At 42.6% G+C, this 15,362-nt stretch overlaps 1 protein-coding gene across 25 annotated transcripts in view; it reads left to right on the top strand.

The window, feature by feature from the left end:
* The first annotated feature begins 280 nt into the window (after positions 1-280).
* Positions 281-15,362, top strand: part of Adgrl3 (adhesion G protein-coupled receptor L3) — a 752,737-nt gene continuing 737,655 nt past the window's right edge. For 11 of the 25 annotated variants that reach the window (XM_041671371.1, XM_041671379.1, XM_041671384.1 and 8 more), the window contains exon 1: positions 297-1,853. The gene's annotated coding sequence lies outside the window, so the exon portion shown is untranslated. Of the gene's footprint in view, positions 1,854-15,362 lie in introns of all 25 variants that reach the window. The other 14 variants (XM_041671389.1, XM_041671387.1, XM_041671393.1 and 11 more) reach the window with 10 other exon arrangements.

The raw sequence follows: 15,362 nt of genomic DNA, 5'->3' as shown, positions 1-15,362 counted from the left end.
TGGGGGAGGAAGACAAGAGAGTGAGGAGATACCAGTGGAGAGAGAGACAGCAGAGTGGAAAGGGAGAGTGGAGAAAGAGAGCGAGGAGAGGAAAGGAGAGAGAGACGTCTAGCCCAGAGAGAGGTACCCTTTGTCTGACAAACCCTGCAAGCGAAGCCTCCTGTAGCCGCCCCGCGGTTCCCACCTCCAAGCATCTGCGGAGCGGCTAGGTGGAGCCCGCGCCCGCGGAGCCCTCGCGGACTCCAGATCCGGGTTTTGTTGGCCACCCCTTTCTCGGGCTAGAGCCCCCCTCTCCGGTCCTGGGAGCTCTCGCGCCCGTCACCCCGCCGGTGGCTCACTCCGGCCTCGGCTGCGTTGGCCGCCAGCGTGCACACTGCCTGTCTGCGGGCGCATCGTCCCTCTGCCTGCTCGGCTCGCAGCGCTCGCTCTGTTTCCCAGGAGCGGGGATGCAGATGGCACGGCCGGGCCGGGAAGGTGCCACCGCCGCCGCCGCTGGCATCTCGCGGACTGCGCGCTGCCTCCGCTCCCGCAGCTGCTGCCGCCGCCACCGCCTGTGACTCGCCCCCCTCCCCTCTCTTTCTTCTCTTTTATTTATTTATTTATTTTGTTGGCCTCAGTCCTCTTGCTCCGGGTGTGCGCGCGCGGGCTGCACGGTGTGCTGTGGCAGGAGCTCACCCGTGTGTCTGTGTGTGAGTGCGCGCGCGCGGGGGACAGCGTGTGCGTGTCTGGAGGGCGCCCCGAGCCTCAGTGGCTCCGGGGGAGTCCAGCAGAGAAAAAGAACCGAAGCCGGCGGCCGCGGCGCTTGGCGGTGACGGCGGCGGCTCGGAGCCCGGGCCGCGCGATGAAGCTCCCGCATGCCCGCAGCTACCCGGCACGGCCGGCAAGCTGATCGGCCACCACTACCGGAGCTCGGGGATCACCACCCCCGGCAGGCACGCAGCCCTCGGCGGCCCGGCGCCCGCTCTGCCCGCGCGTCCACGCCGTGCACCGGGGAAGGAGTTGCGCGGCTGGCTCCGGGGCTCTCCGAGCGGGTTGCGGGCGGCAGAGCGGACCTTCTACAGCCGGAGCACCTCGGGGGCAGCAAGAGGAGGACGGCGAGCAGGGCTGGGCGGAGAAGCCACTACTGGTCCTCGCCGCTGCCCCTACCTATCCCCTCCCTCCCGTTCGGAGGCGGAAAGGGGAGGACGAGGAAGAAGAAGAAAAAGAAAGAGAAGGGGGGTGGGGTGGGAGAACTGGATATAAAGATCGGCTTGGGGGGGGATGGTGGAAGATTTTTGGTCTCCTCAGCAGCGGCTTTTCTTGCGGCGGCGGCGGCGGCAGCGGCAGCGGCAGCAAGAGAAGGAAAGGCAGCCTTAGCTATGACTGCCGCATGTTAATAGCTCCCGCTTGGGTCCGCGGGCTGCAGCCGGAGACACAGCCTGACTCCGAAGTTGTGCAACTGTGCCCTGGGAGAGACATTTGAACCCTCCTTCTCTTTGCTCCGCTTTTGCCCCCTGGGGCGTGTGAAGCGAGGAAACGTAAAGGAAGACAAGCATTTGGCTTTCCCGGCTTCCCCTTTCTCCATGGCTGTGTAGAAGAAGAAAGGAAAGAGACACTTTTTGTTGTTTCTTTGACTGGGGTCTCCACCCTCCAGCCGTCTCTGCGTTTTGATTATCATTCTTTGCTTGGTGTGGCTGGGGTATCTTCGCTGGGGCCGGTCCAGCTTTTTTTTTTCTTTTTTTCTTTCTTTCTTTCTTTTTTTCTTCTTCATTTTTTTGCCCTGGGGCTCAATGGATGGATTGTGGAAAACTGTACCGGGTTGCAGGTTGTTGAGCAACTGATGGGACCATCTCAGGGACCGGCGATTACGAAAGGTAATTTATTCTTTGCACTCTTCATAACAGCGGTCGCCCAGCTCGGGCGCAGGCGGCGGCACCCGCTGGGCGGGCAACTGAGGGGGGTGCAGGGTTCACGTACACTCACCCTTCCACTCACACATTCGCCTTCACACACTCGCCCTCACGCGCACACTCATCTGATCGTGATCTGGAGAGGGAAGGGAGCCTCCTGGCTGGTGGGCGCTGGGGTTTGGCACGGGTTCGAGGTTCTACCAGCTACTGGGCGATATGATGACAGAGGCTGATGTAGAGCAAAGGAAAACCCGCGCACTGGCAGTCGCACGCGCCGAATGACAGGAACGAATCCCACCCCGAACATTTTCCCTCCCTTGTCACCCTAATGTTGTCCTTTAGTAGGGGCAGAAATCAACCAAGGGGGCGCCTTTTCTCCTCTAGTCTGAAGCAACTCGAGAGGTGGGAACGGGTTGGAGGACGAACAGGGACCCGGTGAGGAACTCAGTCTGGGGTGATGGAGAATGCATGGTGGTGAGCCTGGAGTGATCCTCCCTGGACGTCTGGTCTGCTTTGGAGCATCCAAGGTGGCCGGGCTTGCCCAGGTCGCTCCCTTGAGAAGTGGAACCTCGTTGCTTCCTCTCGTGTGTCCCCTCTTGTGTGTCCCCTTCACGGCAGTTTGATTTAGACCTGAGTGCCTAGGCTTTGTAAGGCGATTATGGTTGGAGAAAGCTACCGCTTTTCGTGGCTGGCACAGGGGTAGAGCTGTGCTAAGAGTGAGCACGGTGTAGAGAGGGTGTTCAATGGTTGGGGCGTCCGCGGCGCCAGGGTGCGGTGGGCAGAACAGTGGTAGCCCTGGTGGCAGGTTACAGGTAGAAGAGTGGGCATCTCAGTGCTTCGCTTGGGAGATGGATAGTCTCTGAAGCGGAGCGCGTGGACCAGCGCTACCCAGCCTCTGGTTCTGCCCGGGAAGTGGCGGCTGAGCATGCCAGATGTCCAGCAGTACTGCCCTGTGTTTGTAGGGGTAGTGGCCAGGGGTCGCCGTCTGTGTTATCTGTGTGTATAGGATCCTGCGCGCTTGGGGTGGCGGGGAGACCTGTGTAGTGATGGGTGACCTGAAGCTACTTGAGTAGAGCTTGCTCATATAAATCGCTTGGGATCAACTTAGCTGGAAAATCTGGTTTGAAGAGGCCCAGAGGGCCCCTGGTAGGGTTGCAAGGAAGCCTAGTGGCAGATTCCCTCTCCCCTGGAGATGTGTGCAATGCTTAGAGTCGCTGGTGCAGCGACTCCAGATTGGCCTTGATGGGGACCTGCTCCAGCAGTCACCTCTTGCAGATTTGCGGTAATCAAGTCTAGCCTGCATAGGCTCTGGTCTTATCTGACCACTCTCCTCGTCCGGATAGAAACGTGTGGTGCTTTTATTGATGACCAGTGATAGAACAGTTGGGCGAACTGGAGGCTTGGGAGCCTCCTCCCGGGTGTCTCCTCTCTGAGGCTCCCGTGCTCCCTGACTGCAGTAGTTAGAGAACATTGTAAACAACAGTGTAAGCATCTTTGTCACCGTCTCACTCAGAGGCTAACCTGCTGGTGTCTGGTGTGTTTACTTTCCTGGGCGAATTACTCATTAGGAAGTATAAGACTGCTCGCCCCTCTGATTCTACATCTTTGCGGCCAGCTGCTGGGGAAATGAGGAGACACATAGACTCTGGCAGGAAGGAAAAACGCCTTCTGTGTTTTGCTCTGAAGTAAATGGGAGGTCTGCTAATTTTGGTGTCATATGGGCTGTCATCGCTAGTTAAAGAATGCCATCGTACAATCTGCAAGGAAACACTTTAGTGATTTTGCATTTGGAAAGTCAGCTGCATTTGTCAATGAGATAACAGAGGTTAGCCAGACCCCTAACCCATTTTTCAATCTGGAATGGTAACTAAGTGATCAGCAAGCAGTTCTGGCGCCCAATTTATCTGTATTCGGGTTACAAGTAGAATTGCCAATTGTTTTCCAATGTAACCAACAGAGGATACCAGATAATTTGCGTAGAAATCAAAAGGATGTTTATGCTGAAATCCCTGTCAGCATTGTAGTTTTCTGTTTATTTCTTTCTTTACTCTTTAAGTAATGGGAGAATGGATAACAAATGCACAGAGATAAACACATTTTAATAAACTTATGCTTGCAAAAATAACTACTTTTAAAATACAATAATTAAAATGCATTGCATTACCTATTGTATATTACTTCTAACTACTTTGATGTTTGTTGAAAATGGTTATGACCTAGTTTATTTTAAAGAATCCTTTTTTTGTAAATGTGTATTTTATTTTTAAGTACACTTATATTATGATTTTGACCACTTCACAGAGCATAGGATTCAAAGGACTAGTACTGAATAATCTTGATGAAGTTGTATTTTCTAAGATATTTACAAGAAAGCAACCCTGATCATAATAAAAAAAATAAAAAGCCTAGAGATTGAGGGCTTAACCCCCTAGAATCTTGTTTCCTATAGTTTGTTCCTTTCTGGGGGGTTTGTGTGAAAGTCTCTGTACTTGCAAACATTTCCGAGGACTGAAGTGTGCTGTGTTCCCTCCCCTTTCAGCAGCTCTCAGTGATTTGCAGTCTTTGTGCTGGAAGATCCCATCAGGTCTGTTCTCTGCTTCTCAGCAGCATGTGTTTCCTAGCAGTCATACATTCCACAGGTCCTGATGTCATCAGGGCTGACTCTGTCAATGTAGTGCCCTGTCTGAAGGTGAATATTCAACAATCTGCCCCTCTGAGTTGTATGGGTGAGCAGAGTCCTTCTAGAGACCTGGAGTAGGAGGAGTCATGAGTACAAAGGCTTATGTGAACTATTTAATTTCTTGATGTAGACATGTTAGGCTGCATCAGGCCTCCCTGGCCAGAAGAGTGATCAACCAGACAGCCAGTGATTTGTCAGCTGGGGAAATGCCTTTGATGTCTCAGTTTAGATTGCCTAGCATGATGCTTATGCTTGAGATTGAGAGTCCTGCTGAAAAATATGAATGGAAAGTCTTTCAGAAATAATTTTCTTAATGATATTCTTCTTGCAGTTTGCAGATATACTCCCTCCCTCCTCCCTGCCTGCCCCAGAGGGAATAATGGCCAGTGTGGGACTTACTGGCTCCAGCTGCTGTGCCTGGCATTGTTTCTAGTATTCAACAACAAGCAACATTGTTATGGACTTGATTTACCTGTGATTCACAAAGAGCTATAGCCACGAAAACCATAAGTCGTAGATTTAAAAAGAGTATAAGATCACAAAGATTGAAGTTAGTCAAATCATAATGCAGAAACTAATTGTTTTTTTTTTTTTTGATCTGATCTGGACCATTTTACAATTTGCTTGAAACTCTTGGAAAAGGGCTGCCAAATGAGAAAGGGCTCTGACTGTTGAAAGGAACGACTTTAGTTTCGGAAATCAGCAAGGACACTGAGTGTGATTTTTTGTATTTAGAATCACGCACTAATTTTGAGAAATACTGGGATGCTTTAACTTAGCCTGGTGTGAGTGTTGCTGAGAGTGTTTGGGAGGAAAGGCAGCTTGGCTTAACCTAAGTTTCACAAATGGCTCTTTTACCTTTGATTCCTTAGATTTGCATTGCATTCAAAACATGCGTTTGTTCACTGAGGGTGGAATGAAGCTGTGTTGTAACTTACCCGTGTTTGCCTCTTAGGTCATATGTATTCTCAGATGATTGTTGCATTTGTGTCCTTTTGTTTTATGCAAATGCATTTGCTTAATGAACGCCTTGGTTTGTGAAAAGAAAAGCAGTCACATTCGATTTTTTTTTGCTGTTTTCTCATTCATCCACACATATACACAGTAACTATGTGTGCATGCACATGGTTATGGAGAATTTAATTTTTTGTGAAAAAAACTCCAATATTTCATTCATTGTGAACTTGATACTGATGCTTCTATACATTTGAAAAGCTAGTATGAACTTGTCTGAACTTAACATTAATGATTTGCATGCTGTGCCGTCCCCCTCCAACCTCAAAATGTGTCAAATAACTTTCCTAATCTAGATAGTAATAAAGTTAATTTGACATCATAAGTAGCCAAATGTAATGATTTTCTTAGAATTTTGAAATGTACTCATTCATTGACAAAAAAAAATGTAAAAACAGATAATTAGTTATTTTACTCTGAAGCAACTGAACTCTATTTATTTTGTGGGTGGGTGTAGTTCTGCCTATATTTTATCATAGCAGATTGCTGTAAGCCTTTTCTTCTTTTTTACCCCTGCCTGTGGTAGAACTTGAACCCAGGGCTTTGTATGTGCCAGTCTGTTACATTAGGGGCTGCTTGTTGGGGTTTCTGTCCTGCCCAGTTCCCACAGCCATTTAGCCCCAAAGAATCACACAGAAGTCAACATTAGATATAAACTGATTGGCCCATTAGCTCAGGCTTCTTATTGGCTCTTATCACTTATATTAACCCATTGTTTTTATCTATGTTAGCCACATGGCTCAGTAGCTTTTTTAGCGGTGCAGGTCACATCCTACTTCTTCTGTGATCTGGGCAGGATTGCGGAGGGAGCTTCCTTCTTCCCAGAATACTCCTCTTCTCATCACCCCGCCTCTACTTTCTGTCTGGTTTACCCAACTATACTTCCTGCCTGGCCAATCAGCGTTTATTTAAAACATGATTGACAGAATACAGACAATTCTCCTGCACCACCAGTCAAGCAAGTGCTCTATGTTCCTAGCTTCATAGTCTATACATACTAACAGATAATGAAATTATTCATGTCTTGCTATGTTCTATTGACATTATAAAAAGAAAATTAACTTTAATGTTAATGAATGTCATCTTAGGAGTAAGTACAGACTAAATGAAGTTAAAATTTTGGCCTTCGTCATTCAAAAGTTTAAATGGAATAATGTTAATGCCAACCCATTTCACGTTAAAAAACTGTCTTTAGGATGGAGAAGCAAGTCTTCCATACTAACAGCATCCGTCTTGTGAAATTTGCAGTTCAGTTATTGTGTCGAACCGAAAATGTTCTTAGACCGGTGCTTTCTAAGTGTGTTTCTAGGAACTCAGAGGCCATGAGATCCCTTCAAAGTTCTGAAAAGAGAAAAAGCATCTTCATAGTCATACTCCCACGTTATTTGCCTCTTCTTCTCCTTTGAAAACTTGTACACTTGAGATTTCCAGAAGGAATGTGGTTCATGATGACATCATTGTTCTGCTGCTGTATGGCATGTGCATTTACGTGCTCCTGCCATCTATGAAGCTTCTAGCTCACTAACACATAAGCAGTGATCGTTTCAGATAGCGTATCCATAAAACACCTTGCATCATTCATTTTAAAGAATGTAAAGGAAGACTGAGACCCTCATACTTTCCCCACATCTGCCTCTATTACACATAACTGTCACCCATATGACCATAAAAACGAACATCTATGAAGAATAATCAAGTTCGACTCAAGCTTCAGAAACACAAGCAGGTTGGACATATTGTATTTACTAGTTACTTAGCATTCTCGTTATTCTGTTCCTCAGCATTCTGTGAGAAACTTGATGTTTAGTGTTCTGGTCAGCATCTCCAGTAAGATCTGCTGACCAGCACTTGGATGGTTGCAGAGAGTCATAGAACAATCCAAATCCACTCAGAAGGAGTAGTTCATCTTGAAAAGCAGCATGGTGTAGAGATAAGGAGAACCTTGTGTTTATCTATAAGTTGGGAGGCTGTTTGCCTTGGGGCAAGGCATTTATTTGATCTTACTTTACCTCAGTTTCCTACTTTATCCTAATGAGATTGACAATTTTATCACATTCACAGACTGTTGGGAGAATTTAATAGGGACATATACTGGAAGATTTGAAGACAAATTCTGAAGAAATTATAATAAATAGTCACTGATTGCTGTCTTTATTGCATCATTATTATTATCATCATCATCATTAATACTGGATCTCCCAAGAGTCCTAGGGAATGTTAATCAATTCCTTATGTGATTCAGATATGCAGTTCTGTTCCACATCAGTCCTTCAGAATATGTACGAAAATCTTGCTAAATTAATTTTCTTCATGTAAAAAAAAATAGTCCTTACTTTACTCTTGTACCTTACAACTCATGGGGAGCTGTTGACATTTTTGTCATTGAAGAAATTAATAGAACCCCTTTGTCAGTATGAGTTAAAGCTGAAGTTGGGTAGTGTGAATGCTCAATTAAAACTAGTTTGAAAGACCCTAATTGAATATTTATGCATCTTGGGAATTATTAGGGAGGAAATCACTTTTCTGAAGTGATATCAAGACGACCCACTACACACTTAATCTGTTAATCATTACCTAAGCACCACAACAGGCCATGTCAGTGAAAAGGATCCTTGGGGTAATTATATCCTATGGCTCAGTCTATATGGGAGTGGTTGAAATGCCTAACTAATGGTGAAAGAAGCTTTGCATATAAAATTAGCTTGACTAGGTGTTAAAGTTTAGCTAGAGAGTGCTAGTTCTTATGAGTCTAGTTTTTGGACATATACTGAGAAGTGTGTGTGTGTGTGTGTGTGTGTGTGTGTGTGTGTGTAGACTATACCCATTTTTGCATGTTTTCTATGGAGCTCTGTAAGTCTGAGATCAGACCTATCACTGTGAATTCAGTACTATTATATGCATTGTCCTTAGCACTTGGATCAATGCTTTCACAGTTTTACAGGAACTAAATTGTACTGCATAGATAGGGAGAACCAAAAACTGTTTTTAGTTATGAGCTCGTCAGAAACGGCCTTTGGAATGCAGGCACCTGATTATACTCTTCAGCATCCACAGATCTATCTCCTCCAATTCTATGTGAGAAACAAAGTAAATTCACATTGGTGGTTTGGGAAGAAGAATAAGAAGTAAATATAAATGTGTCTGCTCTCTTCTCAAGGGAGTATTTGACTCGTGGTACCTGATACTATCGGTCATAATGTTATTAGAAATATCCTTGAGTACAATCATTATAAAAACACAGCTAAAGCAAATATCATTTTCTTAATTGAGGAGTTATTGATGATCTGTGAAAGCACATTGATGATTTGTTAAGCAGTTAAGAAAATTTGGGGTCTAGTATTTTTCTTACTGTTCTTTCTTTTATCTCTCTTTTGTTAAACATTTAAATTTTCATTTCTGAGTGCTTCCTTTCAACTAAAAATGTTAAGTTCTGCTACTAATTCCTTCACCCCACACAATCCTGACTAGGAAAAAAAAGTCTTTTTACATTAACCTAGCACTGGCACTTTGCTTTAAGATTGACTTTAAATCATGAAAATAACCATTTAACTTAAAACATTTCAAGTTAAACAGCAGAACTTCTTTTCACAGGGTGTCAACAGCTCTTTAAGAATTAACTGCCTCAGTGTTGTAACCAAATCAAGTCATCATCCACTTCCAAGATTTACAGATTTCCCTGCTTTTGAAAGATTTATAACCCAAAAGTACAAGTACTCATAAGATTGCTATACATGAATTATGCAATGGAAACTTACAATTCAGAATCCAAAAATTGCCATAAAGTCTAGAAGTATCGAAAAGCTCTTAAATAAGTCCAGAGTTGAGAATGACTCCAGTGACTGTTGCCAATAAGAGTTTCTCCTCCTCTTCCTCCTCTTCTTTTCTTCCTCCTCCACTTCCTCCTCCTCTTATTAACGTGTGACTCTTCTAGCTTTTATGTGGAGAAGAAAAATCTACAACATAACAGCTTATGAAGATGTAGTGGGGACAAAACCAAACCAACAGCCTGCACGTCGAACAATTGACTTGCTAAAATGCAGCACGCTTAAGTGTTTGAAAGTATGACTCAAGAAAATGAAAGCCAAGTTAAAAAACAAAACCAAATCCCTGACAGCCCTTTCTGTTTGATCAGCCTGTGTTGGTGTTTATGCATCCCGCAGAGACAGAGTGTGTTACTATTCAGGACAGCCCCCAGTGGCTCACAGTAGCCTGAGCCTGTGAGAATAGGGGTGAGACTCAGCCCAGTTTTTGATGTTCTGCTCGGGTGGGTAACTTGAATACTAAAATGCATTCCATTGACAGCTGACCCTGTGAGAGGGTTTTCAACAGTCTCCTGTTTTGTTTTGGTTTGGTTTCATTCCCCCTTCTTTTGCTCAAAGCTCTTCCAAATAAAGACTTTTGGTTGAGAGGAAATGGGCCTGACTGATGGTCATCTTTCCACATGAGATTTGATTTCTGGCAGGCAAGGGAGCCCTCAGTTGATTTACATGAGCATTTTTTTTCCTTCAAATTTTCAGTGTTCTTGATTTGTCAAAGGCTAATGGTTGTTGCTTGAACCTTGGACTCAGAATACAGATCATGACTTCATAGAATGGACAAAGAACCTATTGAGAAATACTTTTGTTTAACACAAGGCATGTGTATGTCTGTTGCTTTTCTTCTTTACAAGGTCTTTAGAGGTTCAATAGAAGTTTTTTAGGGAGTTTTATTTCTATTAAGAACAATTGACTTATGGAGGCAGAACTGAGGCAACTATTTCCTTTAACAATATTATAGTCTTTTCAGCTTAGGAAACGTTCAGTTAAATGTCTCTTTCACTTTCCACAACTTTCTGTCTGACAGTCAAGTGTTTCAGAGTCATTCCTAAATGATGAACATTCTATGACAATATCTCAGCTAGGATGTTTGCGACCATTCAATGTGGAAAGCTTAGATGACATGTTATATTTAATTATTGTTATTTCTTTGAATTGAGAAGACACTTCAAGTTTTAGGTTGAAATGATTACTTTACTGGGAGGTCACCATGTTTTTTTTTTTTTTTTTTTTTTTTTTTTTTTTTTTTTTGTAAAACTTTCTTTGCCTTAGTCAGTATTATTTAGCATATCCTCTCCTCCTGAGCTTCTGCTTTAGTTATAAGCCCCTGCCTAGTCTATCACTTGCCCTTTACTGTATGTTTAGAAGTTTTGGATTTTGCCACATTTAGAATTAGATAGTTAGTTTTTAGAGCTGTTTACTACAGTTTAGTAGGCCCAAGCAGAAATCCTGCTGTCTGAACCACCTTCTCTTCTTAAAATTCAAAACTTACTCAACTACCAATATGAAGCCATGGGAGAAAATTCTTCACCTGACACTAAATGCAAATTCATATATTAAAAATGTACATTCAGACAATATGCATAGGAATTACATAGGAAGCATGAAGGATTTAATATTTATACTTGGGTATCATTTCCGGATACCTCACTATACACATGCAGATATTAAGCAAAAAGCAAATAAGTCCAAGCAGTTTGGATAAGGAATACCACACCTGTATTACCGGGAAAGCAGAGTCAGTAAAGATGTTCCATTTCCTCTGTGGATGGGAAGATAATGAACTTGGAAGGGAAGACTCAATTGAGATCAGATGATTCCCCACAGAATAAAGAGGGCAGTTCATATCATCTGAATGTCCACTGTAGTGACCCTTTATTAAAGATAACAAACCATCATTAGAATACTGGCTAGGAAAACCATTGTCTGTAAGTAGTTAGAGTGATCTTGTACTACGGTTCCATACATACTGTACCCAGAAAACCCAATAAGATCATGCAACTCAGGGATTAGGAATTTTCAACCTTTGTTCGGAAACACCTGCTGTTGCTGAAACTGTGTCACAGGTCATCAAGGCTCCGCATATGTGAACCCCCACTGAACACTGAAAGATGTCATTTACAGAAGAAATTTGCCATTTTTTTTTTCGTTCAGTGTTCTCAAGTTGCTATGAGGTCCAAAGAGCAAACTGAACTCAGGTTTGGTGAGAAGGTTGGCTTCTTCTTGGGTAGTGTTAACAATCCAGAGAACAGTGCTGTTCTTCCAGGTTTTAAATACCTTATATAGGCACCAAGTACACCTCTGTGAACAGGATTTCCCAGAGGTCTGGCCAGACAGTCCTCAGGATGGAATTAACTCGTGTTTGAGTTCCACGAAGTCTGGATATCTTTATAAATAGGAGCACATAGTGAACCCTTGGTGAAGATGGCATAGAAGGAAAAATATATCCTAACAGAGACTGGAGAGACAAAATTATGGTGTGGGAATAAACACATCGTAAAATAAATGCAAATGAAAGTAAAAGAAGGATTAGTATGTGTTTATGGATATGTATCCATCCGTCTGTTTGAGCATTTACACTGGCTAGTGCACTACCCATTATGTCTTGCTTCAGATGGAAATGCATGTTTATTCAAGTAAACCTTCTGTTTAGAGACAGACTCTTCAAATATATAGCAAGTGGGATGTTTCAAATAATTGAGGCTAAGTAACTTCATCTTTATGCAGTGACTCTAAGGAAGCTTTATCTCAGTATATCTAATACTAATGCTTTCAAATGACAGACATTAAATCTATTTCTACTATGTCAACCTCAGAGCCTGAACGAACAACCGAGGTAAAGTGGTACTCTAAAGCTTTGTTTATATGAATGTAGGGTAGTAAATGTATTGCTCTTTTTATGTATGTGTGCGTGGGCATGCCTATGTGTGTATGAATGTAATGTATGATGATGGGTAAATTTATGCATACTACATATGTATAGGAGTCCATAGAGGATATAAGAGAACATCACATGCCCTGGTACTGAAGTTACAGGTTGTTGTGAATCCATGTGGGTCCTCAGAATCAAATCCTAATCCTGGGAGAGCAATAGACACTTCTGAGACCTCTCTCTAGGCCCCAACTTATTTTTTTTTTTTTTTTGAGAAAAGGTCTCATTGTGAACCCGAAGCTTGCCAAGTTGGCTAGATTAGATGGTCAGTAATCTTCCATATCCTCATTCCCTCCTGCCTCCGGCACCACCTCTGTCTACCAAGTGGTGACATTACAGGCTCACAGCCACCTTGTGATAGTAAGCACTTTACTGACTGAACCATCTCTTCAGATCATATTGACTTTTTTTCTTAAGTTTCTTGTTCAGGCTGGCCTTGAACTCTTCCTTCTCCTGCTGCAACATCCCTATTCTAGGCATGTGCCACCATATATAACTTCTGTTTTGTTTTTTCTTTATTTAAATTGGAAAGTTATGGTTCTTTTCATTTTTTTGTACTAACTCGGTTTAAGTAGTAACATATGAAGACAATTTAGCAGAAATCTTAAAGGTTAATAGAAGTTTAATTGGAAGAACTCTCTTGAATAGCAACCTTCGTTATTGCTACACAGGTCCCTAAAGAAGAAAGAGCATTAGAAATCATTATGCTATCAACATTGTGTTTTGGTGATTTGATGGTATTAAGCAAACTTTGGAAGCATTTCCTTTTTTGGTGCATTTGATTAAATGTGTGATCTTATCTTGGTGAAGCAGCCTGCTGTGCTGCAGACAGTAGTGTTCCGAAATGAAATTTGCTCAGAGCCTCTGAGCAGACATTTATTCAATGAGACCTTTCTTGAATAATAGATGATAGTGAGATAGCAGTAGTGTGCCTGTGTGTTTTGTGTATGTGTTCTCCCTTGAAATTAGGGAGGGTGGAGACAGAGCAATAGCAACATAAAAGGTAAAGGAACCTGAGGGAAAGCATCAGGTTTATAAGTGACATATTAGCCCACTTTATTATCAATGGACAGCATGGTGTGTGAGAAGTCACAGTATAAGGTCAGAGGACACTGCTTGTCATTCTTTCTTTATGGGTGTTAGTGTGGAATTAATTTTTCACTATTGTTTCCATGAGTTTTATTGATGCTTTTTGTCTCATTGAGTTCTGGTAATAGCTGAATTTTGACTCTCATTCATTTTTGCCTATGGTACCTTATTGGATATTTTGAAGATCATATTTCAGTTATATTTCATGATTCCATAACATACTCACTCTGAGCATTGGTAACAAAAAATTAAGGCAGAAACCATTTAATATGTTAATCCTCGTTATCTTAGTTTGGGCGATTATTTCTGTGATGGAACATCATTACCAAAATAAATTGGGAGGAAGGGGATTATTTGTCTTATTGTTTCATATCATCATTTGGATAAAGTCAGGACGGTAACTCATGGAGGAACTCGAAGGGAGGAGTGGTGCAGAATCTATGGAGGGATGCTTTTACTGACTTGCTCCCCCTGGCGTGCTCAGTCTGCTTTCTTATAGAATCCAGGACAACTAGTCCAGGGGTGGTCCCACCCACAGTAGACTGGACGCTCTCACATCAGTCACCAAGAAAATGCCCTACAAGCTCGCCTGCAGGCAGTCTTATGGAGGCATTTCCTCAGTTGGGGCATTCTTCTCTCAGACGACTCTAGCTTGTGTCAAGTTGACGTAAGAGTAGCCAGCACACTCTTTGATTCACAATACTCACAGAGTTATTTTGAGCTTGCATTTTAATATCAAGTGCTGACATTGATATTCTGTGTGTGCTTCCTGGAGCCGAGATTAAAGTATATATATGCAATTATAACATTTTCTCCAACTTCTAAGTGCCATTAATAGTTTTGAAAGCATCATTTTCAATACTGTAACATATTCCTTAATGTTGATAGATTTATCTATATACTGACTTATTCATATTGGCTGTTATTTTTATTTTTGGCTACGATAAATGATGTCACAATGAATACGCTAATGCTGATACCTTGGTTGGTTCTCCACTTGTTCTGTGGCTCAGATTCCGGGCATCAGGTCAGAGAGAACATCACAGTCTGTTAGTTTTCACATGTGAGAGTGTGCCTTCTGGGTCAGTGGTACCCTGAAAGTTCTTTCTGTTGTAGGAGGCCACTTGTTCATTCCCAGCTGCCTACAGTATCTTTCTTTAGAGTTTCTTTTACTTTAGTTAGCAATTATTAATTTTTGTTATGTAATGTAGTGTTTTGTCATTTTTTTTTAGTGATATTTAGCAGTTACTGACTTGCCTGTATACCGGAATATAAAAGCCAGGGTGAGTCCCTCTATGATAAAGAAGGGGATTTCCTGGATATTTTAATATTTGAGTAGGACTGTGGATTATGACTTTACTACTGGGACTTTCCTGAATAGGCCCCTTATCTCCTCAGTTCTTTCAAGCTGTCATTTTACAAAACTCAGGTTTTACCAAACTCTTAATGGAACGCTGAACTGACCATTTGATGTATCTTTGAAAATTCAAGTATGAAAAATCAGAGTAAATGACCAGTAAGCACATTTAAGGTAGATGTGATGTGTATGAAGAAACAGAGAATTCAATGAATTAAAGCATTGAGGCTTACAATTTAGTGAATGTGAACTTCAGTATTGTTAGACATACATATGATTATAGAGATCTGTATGGAGAAATGTATTAGCAACAAAATTTAAGGTGTTCCACACAGTGCTTACAATGTGTGATTTGTAATTTGTACACTGTTACAAGGCCTTCTTAAATTTGATTCTGTTAACTCTGTTTGCGTGTGTATATGAGTATGTGTGAGTGTGTGTATGATTATGTGTTTGTATGGTATATGTGTGTGAGTGTGTGTATAAGTATGTGTGTGCGTGATAGTAACTAACAATACTACTTTAAATGACGCTTGTGGGACTTCTCTTTCCTTTTGTGAACATGTTCATTTCAAGTACAGTTCCA

Source organism: Microtus oregoni, unplaced genomic scaffold, assembly GCF_018167655.1.
Source record: "Microtus oregoni isolate MIOR12 unplaced genomic scaffold, Mior012 000021F_ref0000039, whole genome shotgun sequence".
Classification (NCBI taxonomy): Eukaryota; Metazoa; Chordata; class Mammalia; order Rodentia; family Cricetidae; genus Microtus; species Microtus oregoni.
This window is presented reverse-complemented; position numbering and strand designations above follow the sequence as displayed.